An 8,497-nucleotide genomic window follows, 5' to 3' on the forward strand; every position below is an offset into this window, starting at 1 on the left:
TGTTGGCCAAATAGCGGTGCGAAACACTGTGGGTGTTATTCATGGTGACAAGTGTGTCATCCTCATGCCGTTGAGCAAGGCATTTTAAACAATCCCGGGACGTAATTTTATAGGAGCGAAAAAGTGGGGAGATGTGGGACCGGAGTGGAGCATGCGCGCTCGGCCGGCCTGTCAAATCATCAATACATTTATAACCCGAAAGTGTGCCATCGAGCATTGAAATTCCTGCGGTCAAAACCACCTTTCCGCGGGGTTATATCGCATTTCTATATTACCCCTCGTATTTCCTCCATGCCCGGCACTCTCGTCAGGACCTCTACAGGCTACGTCACAGAGCTGCAGCTGCTGGTATAAAAAGCTCCGTCTGATGCCAGCAGCCACATTAGAGAGAAGCTGCGTCTGTGGGCATCCTCCTCCACCTGGCCAAAAATAATAAATAATAATAATTACTGCAAAAACTAAAACAACATGTCCAAAATGACGATCGTTTCGCTCGGAGTGCTTGTGTTCCTCATATGTTTAACAGCGGTAAGGAGGCGTTTTATTCTGTTTTGTTGTTGTTGTTGTTGTTGTTGTTGTTGTTGTTTTAGCTGTGAAACTGATGGAGTTGGATTTCTTTGTCGGATCTTTACGCGCCGCGGACTGGGGAGTCAGTTGTGCGCTGATGTGGTTTATTTGACTTTACTGATGTTTGTAGACGCTTATAATCGACTGGTCTGGATTACATCAGGCTGGACTTGAAGCTCTCCCGGGAAATTAACGTGATCCTGAATTCTAGTCAGTCGATTTTCTTTTTTTCCTCCGAATTTGGTGAGTGTCTGTATTTAAACCCCCTGCCCTCCCAGTCACAATATGTTTTTCACGTTTATTTATTCATTTATTTATCTATTTTTTTAAAAATTATTATTATTTTTTTACGTCATGATGAGCTCACACTGTAGCAGAATTAATGATTCAGGCGGAGTGTATTGTCTACCTGTGCAAAGGTGGGGAGAGAATCTAAAGTTTCTTGTCGGTGCGCTGTGCCAAACGAAACCTGACACAGGAGAGATGAAAATTAGGTCGCTCTTAAGGTTTTTTTCTTTTTCTTTTTTCGCTTTCCTGTGTTATAAAGTTTGTATCATTGCCTGAGTGGTTAAAAATAGGTGTGTAATAATCAATAATCCAAAGCTTGGTCAAACGTACTTTAATGTATCATGTCATGTAGATTTCTTGCTGTGAAACTTTAATTGGTTTGTATTTAATTAAATCTGGACTTTTGTAATAAGTGTATTAAAAAAAAATATATCAGGAGCTTTGTTACAGAGTCCTCATCCCTCCATCCCTTCTCCTCTTCCTCCCTCCATCAGTTGGCCTCCTCGAATGTAACCGCAGCAGCCGCATCAGAGAACGCAACCTCCAACGCCAACACCACCACCATGGCCACAGGCACCTTCAGCAGTTCGGCCAACTCAACCACCTCCACCGGGGCAGGCGTCTCGCTGCACCCAGGCACCTTGTCTTTCCTGGTCCCTGTCATCATGGCAGCCTCTCTCCTGCAGCGCTACTGTTGAAGCCCCGGACCTCCACGTGGCCCCCCTTCTTCTCTGCCTCCTCCTTCTCCTTCTCCTTCTCCTCCTCATCCTCCTTCAATTACCCCACCCAGTCCAGCCTCGCTCCTCTCCACCTTCACTGCACAGAGACCACGAGACTAACATGGATGGCCTCTGCAACCTTCTTTTTTTGTCCTCCTTAAGTAATGATTAAAAAAAAAAAAAGATATGTAATTCAAGACATTTCTTTCAATAAAAGGGGGGTTTAAATCTTCAAGCTGGAGACCCCCATCAGCCCCTCCACGCATGGAATCAAAAGGAACGGGCTGTTCACCCAGCTTCCCTTTTGGCTTGCGTTTCCATAGTCACGCCATCACATTTTGGAGATGCTCAGGGCTGCGGTTGTCATGTCACATGTCTTGATTGAAATGCGGACCACTTGAGTATGTACAGAGGTTCTTTCTGTGGCTTCACATCCACCTGGCAATCAATATCTGAATGTTTTTTGTCTGTTAAGTGAAGTTTGGCACATACAATAGGGGATTTAAAACACAAACAAAGAAGCCAGATGACATTCTTAGTTGTTTTTTTTTTTCTTTTTTTCCTTCAAAATTTGGCTCTCCGGTCTTTTTTTATTAGCAATGTCAAAGAGATGTATGTAGCAAATAAGTTGCCGCAGGACTTGTGTCAGTTTTGCCTTGTGATTTTTAAAGAGTTGTGGTCTTTTACAATGAGGGTTTGATTGACACCTTTCCCCCCCCCCACCCACCTTCTATGGGTTAGACCCAGGAGATGACTGTATGTGTAACCATATGGGAAGGGTTGATGTTAGATTTATATTCCCCCCCCTATAGTTTATATTTTGTATAAATGGAAATGTACTGTTTATTAGTTTGGGTATAAGATAATGGAAGAAATCTACAATAAATAATGAAAAATGACAACTGTAATTGCTTCTTTGATTCCTGTATTGTCCGACACTTGCTGTAAATGCTGATCTTTCCACCGAAACCCTTTCTAGTCTTTCTAGTCATAATATTGTTCTTCCACCTTCTGAATTTGCATGGATCTCAGTCCATAAAAAACATCCCGATAGCTGATGTAAAGGGTGTGGCGGTGATGCTGTGTTCATCATTACTGAGCTGCCAGGCAGTCTAGACAGGCAATCGCTGCGATTCAGGCCAGAGATGGACTCAGCATTCCCTGATGATGCCCCCACTGATCTCCTCTGGACCGGTGCCAGAGCCGCACTGACTGGATAAGAAGCAGCACCTGCCTCTGTGGCATCCTAGTGATGTACAGAGTCCAAAACAAGCCTGCGCCAAACATTTAGCTCCTCGTGATCCCTTCATTTTGACGCTACACGTGGAGAGAAAAAAAAAAACACGCCTTGTTAGAGGCTGCTAGGACGCAGAAACCTGTCAGTCAGGAGCTTGAATTCCATTATTTATATCTTCCAATTACCGGAGGAATAAAGATAAGTTTAGAGAGGGCCCCTAAGGGAACGCAGTGTCATGTCTGATTAGGTTTTCAAACAGGTTTTGGCTGTTACTCGACACTGTCTAGTCCTGTCTGTGCAGTGCCTAATTCTCCAACTGCTGCAGAGCATGGGAAAGTATCTGCAGACACACACCCTAATATCAATTAAACTTGGGTTGGATTACAGATTGAATTATGTCTTCAGGAGAGGAGTTGTCATTAGAATAGAACATACACTACTGAGAAAGCCATTAAGGTACAATAAGTTAAAGTTTTACAAACAGAATAATATACAGGAATTATTTCATGGTGCTCATGTCTCCCTTCTTTTTGTGTTTAGTGTAAATGTACGGTGTGTTTTTAACCACTGATCGAACAAGAAGTCGTGTGTGTGTTCGTGGGGATCACTGTGCTGCGATGGGACCATGAGTAGCGTGCAGCTCGGAAATGCCTCAGCAACAGTAAATCCAGCCTCACGACTCATTAGCCCAGCCTATTGTCTCTCGATCCTCTCTGCACTATTAACCTCTCCCCTGCACATCGCCATACCCCCCCCCCCTTTAAACATCCCTTTTTCCAGATCAATCCATTCACTGTCCGCCACCAGTCTGGTCTAAAGAGTGCTGTATAGATGTGGGTTTTCAGAAATGATGAAGGGTGTTTTTTTTCCTGAAAACATGATTTACAGAGTGAGAACTTCACGCCTAAGAGATAAAAAAAAAAAATCTTGTTTAATTTCCCCATTGTAGTGAACAACCTCAGGTTATGAAACCACTGACTCCAGGTATATAGAGCACACAATTTAAAAGCAGTGTTTCTTGTATCACTGCTAACCTAATGACCCTAATGGCTAGTCCTGAGAGAGGCTCTACATATTTGCAAACTTTCAATATTTACAATATTAATGAAGTAATGATATAAACTCAATAGTTATTTTTTCCTTAACCGAATAAACAAGCTGTTCTCAGAGGAAAATAATGTCCCCAGAACACTGTTTGATGTTAGAAAGGTGGCAGGGTCCGCCACATGCAAACAGAGTAAAACAGTATGAAGCTGTGTCATCATTTTGTTTAGGCATAAATAAATTTGCCCATGAAGATCTTTCCCTTCTTATTAAAAGCTCTATCCCAATACATAGTGCACATTTAATTCAATTAAAAGGGCACTAATTAATAATTGTATTCGCAATGCATTCAAAATTGTTATAATTTTATCAAGAGAATGTGAATAAAATGTCTGAAATTATTACATTTACGTATGTACTGCATTCCAAAGATGTGTTCTCGCTAGCCCCAACCAGTTCCAGTCTGAAGCCCCCAGCACTAGTGGTGTAAACATCAACACTCCCCCGCTTCTGCTAGCTACACAGCTAACTGAGCTACGGTTTGCAGCAGTTAGCAGTCACACTTGCAATATGCTGCACCCCATTCCTTTGGAATATGAATTCAACAGGTGGTCAGTTCTTACATATTGAACATTAATGAAAAAGAAACTTGACTAAAATCCGGTAAAATGAAAAACTACCGAAATATAGTCGGAAGTATGCTGGACCACGCATCATTCCATAAATAGAGAGGGCCAACTCCACTCACTCCTTGGTATGAAATGGTAATGCAGTAATTCACTGTGCCAAACAAACAATGTGACACAGGGGCTTAAGAGTGTAGGTGGCTGCATGTGTACAATCATCACAGCAGAAGGAAAGGTTTCTTTGTTGAACCCTCTGCATACAGAACGGATGAGCATCGCTCCTACACAGGCTGTCCATTTAAACACAATGTTTGCTCTGAGAGTCTCCTATTTCATTCTCCAGGAGGCGGGGAATACACCGTGATCAGCCTGTCGATAATCCACTTCACTTATCCTGTAAAACACTGAATGTAAAGGTAGTGTTTGTGCAGGGTTGTGTCGTATTGTTGTAATGAATTGCATTGTATTGCACAAACTGCATTATCATTACAGTCTGCTCATCCCTTGTATATTTGGAGATAAGGCCCACCACTCCACAGAACAGCAAACATTACCTTTAAATAGATTTGCTCAGAAGTATTAAGTCAGTAGATAACTATTGTCATCAGCATATGTAGAAGATTTTCAACAAAGAAGCCAATAAGCTAGAAACACTTGTGGCCAAATTATAGTGGTTTATGGCTTGACAATTCTTCCAGTCACCTGCCTTGAATATTTTTTCAACATACCTGCCATTTTTCAGTTTCTAAGAGTGACTTCCCATCATCCCAAGTAACATGAATAGATGACCGTAGGAAGTATCATGATAACTTAAGGATATGTTTATTACTTGATCACTATCACAATCAACAATCTCAAATCAAGTAGAAACCACCCTTTTTGTGGCTTTTTGCATGTGAGCATTAGCATTGGTGTTTCACTAGATTTAGACTGATCTAGTAGGGGTTTGGATTATTAAAACTGAAATTTCACCTGACTACATTATTCACTTCAATTCAATGCATGGCCCTTTGACCCTATTCACTCATGGCTTATTATGCTAGGGGTGCTTAAAAATGGGGATCCATCAGTTCTGATGCTAATATGACTTTAAATGAGACGGGCCTTGAATTGTCAATAACATTTTTTGATAATATTACCTGCTGCAATGAAAAGGCCTACAGACAGAGCCAATCTTCAGTTGACCAATATTTAAGTGTGAACTCTATTTGATCTAAAGAAGAGTTGGTTTTGTTTTAATGCCTCTTTCCTCCAAAACCACAAAAGGATAGCCGTTTGTTTTCACAGCACAACACTCAGTATAGCATTTCATTGATTCAAATGTGAGTCAGTTAACTCTGTTTTCATCATCCTGTTTCCTGATTCAGGTCTCAGATGTCTGACATTTTCCTCCATTGCTGCTATTTTCCCCTCTTTAATTGATTCTCAGAGTGAAAAAGAGAAAATGTTTCTTGGCGAGATTCTTAGTTTATCTGTTTTGACCACAAATGGAAACATTCACATAATGCACTTACCATCACTCAAAGAGCTGTGGGTATTCATACAGTTGATGGCGTTTTGTAATAGGTTTGTAATCGTCCACCGTTTCTAGCCCTCTCTGATTATTCTAAAGAAGACGGAACTGCCGCTTCCAGTAACATCAACCGCATCAGTTCCTGTGCGCCAGATTTTTTTTTTTTTATTCTTCCTGGAAAGACTCATTAGACAGGATGTTAGACGTGACAGCAATTCTATAAGCTTTCATGATTGAAGGTAAGTCGGTATTGTGTTACATCAACTAGCAATAAAAGTCAAACAATAGGTCATGGAAGGGAAAAAAGTCCTCCAAACAATAAACAGAGGCTTGTTTATATCTTAGCACCACAAGAAGAAGGGTAAATAACACTAATTCCTGTGACTGACAGTTTACCTCCACATCCATACTATCGCCATAACCCCTGAATCATATAGTCACCTCTCCTCTGGTGTGAGGCGTGACACCCAACAGACCTTTAATCATTGATTGGCTTCATGAATTATTCAAACGGCGGCCAGTGTTGCATGGACAATGTCACACACATATAACGCTCTACTCCCAACCCGCATGGACACCCTTGTCTTGAGGCCCCTTTCATACATTGCCTTGTGTGAAAGCAAGTGGTCAGATCACATGGTCGTTATTCATGCGTTGCGTTATGAAATAGGAGAGAGCTGTTTGTCTGCTCACGTTCACCGTTGCTCTGTGACAACAATAATGTAATTTGGAGTGTGTGTGTGTGTTTTTGTGCTTTTGCGTTGCGTTAGATACAGTGGTCACGTTTCTGTCAATAAGTGCTAATCCCATCTGACCTGTTTCAAGTTTCAGTACTGTAGTGAGACTCAACTCACGACAGGGTTGCTAAGGGACAATAAAGTTGCTTTTTGAATTATTTATCTGTCTATTTCACAGGCATATAATGTTGCCTCAGTGGTCTTATTTTTACTCAAAAAAATTCAAATTGAGCTTTTGTGAGGTATATTTTAGCTTTTGCTCTATGCAGGAGTTTGTTCTGGTCTCATGAATTATCCAGTTCACACCTCAGACAAATGTGAGGCTCGGTGTCACACCTGCCCAACACTGTGCTTGTTGCCTAGTGCCCATTACCTCCTCTGCGCGAGCTGATTCATAGATGGGAGGAGATGAAAAGCAAAAAAAAAAAAAAAAAAAAAAAAAAAAGGTTTGGGTCTCTGACTGAAGCTAACAGCAGCTGCTCACACACTGTCCTCCTGGTACATTCTGTACAGCTCAACTAGCCTTTAATTTGCTCAGTAGAGAGTAAACAAGACAACAGGTAGCAGCGGCAGTGGGCTGCTTCAAAACAACCTATTCTTGGGAACATATTCAGTGAAGATACCACTGTGTACTGTATACACAGGAGCTTCAGTGTCTGGACAGGAGACATACTGTAATTCAGGCTGCATAGGGGGATTATATAATGGTACAGCTTAGTCATTTTTCACCCTTCACCGAGCACTTATAAGTTGTAGTTAATGATTTCCTAAATAGTTCATAAAAAGTGCAGCCTGTAAGAATTGTCCACCTTTCTCTTTAAACAAATAGGGGCAGCCGGTCTCCATAGTAACCGCTATCTGCTGGTAGCTGTAGCAGACGTTAGCTAGTAAGCTCTGTCAACCATGCAGCTAGCGGTTGTAGCATTAGCTGGAAATTAGAAAAAAACATACAGAGGGCAGGGTGTATGCAAATTTACACACCACCACACATTTCTTGTGGGTCAGAAGTAATGACTAACAGGGATGGCTTTTGAATGAGACTATACATTGTTTCTTTCAGGAAACTCATTTGAATGATATGATAATATAATGTAATTTGTCGAAATTCAAATTAAGCATTTGAGGAAGTGTGTCTGAGCGCAAGATTTGTCCACCTTTCTCTTTAAACAAATAGGGGTCTCCATAGTAACCGCTATCTGCTGGTAGCTAGTAAGCTCTGTTAACCATGCAGCTAGCGGTTGTAGTATTAGCTGATTCTGGGAGCTCGGAGCACCGGTTGATTGTTGGTGTTTTTAGTATTGGATCGTAAACCTGTTTTGGCACAATGTGGCTAGGGGCAAGCTAGTTGGCATGCTAACTTCATTGCACCTTCAAGAATGCAATAACATCCATCCATCATCTGTACACCGCTTAATCCTCTGCAGGGTCGCGGGGGGGCTGGAGCCTATCCCAGCTGACTTAGGGCGAAGGCAGGGGACACCCTGGACAAGGTCGCCAGTCTATCGCAGGGCCACACATAGAGACGAACAACCAGGCACACTCTCATTCACACCTACGGACAATTTAGAATAATCAATTAACCTCAGTATGTTTTTGGACTGTGGGAGGAAGCCGGAGTACCCGGTGAAAACCCACGCTTGCACAGGGAGAACATACAAACTCCACACAGAAAGATCCCAGGCTTCCCAACCGGGACGCGAACCGGCGATCTTCTAGCTGTGAGGGAGAACATACAAACTCCACACAGAAAGATCCCAGGCGTCCCA

At 42.0% G+C, this 8,497-nt stretch overlaps 1 long non-coding RNA gene across 1 annotated transcript; it reads left to right on the forward strand.

The window, feature by feature from the left end:
* The first annotated feature begins 254 nt into the window (after positions 1–254).
* LOC119012022 lies at positions 255–2,473 on the forward strand. Its single transcript, XR_005072332.1, has 2 exons — positions 255–528; positions 1,350–2,473. It is a non-coding gene; the product is annotated as an uncharacterized LOC119012022 (long non-coding RNA).
* Positions 2,474–8,497: the final 6,024 nt, after the last annotated feature.

The sequence above is a fragment of the Acanthopagrus latus genome, chromosome 22, assembly GCF_904848185.1.
Source record: "Acanthopagrus latus isolate v.2019 chromosome 22, fAcaLat1.1, whole genome shotgun sequence".
NCBI lineage: Eukaryota > Metazoa > Chordata > Actinopteri > Spariformes > Sparidae > Acanthopagrus > Acanthopagrus latus.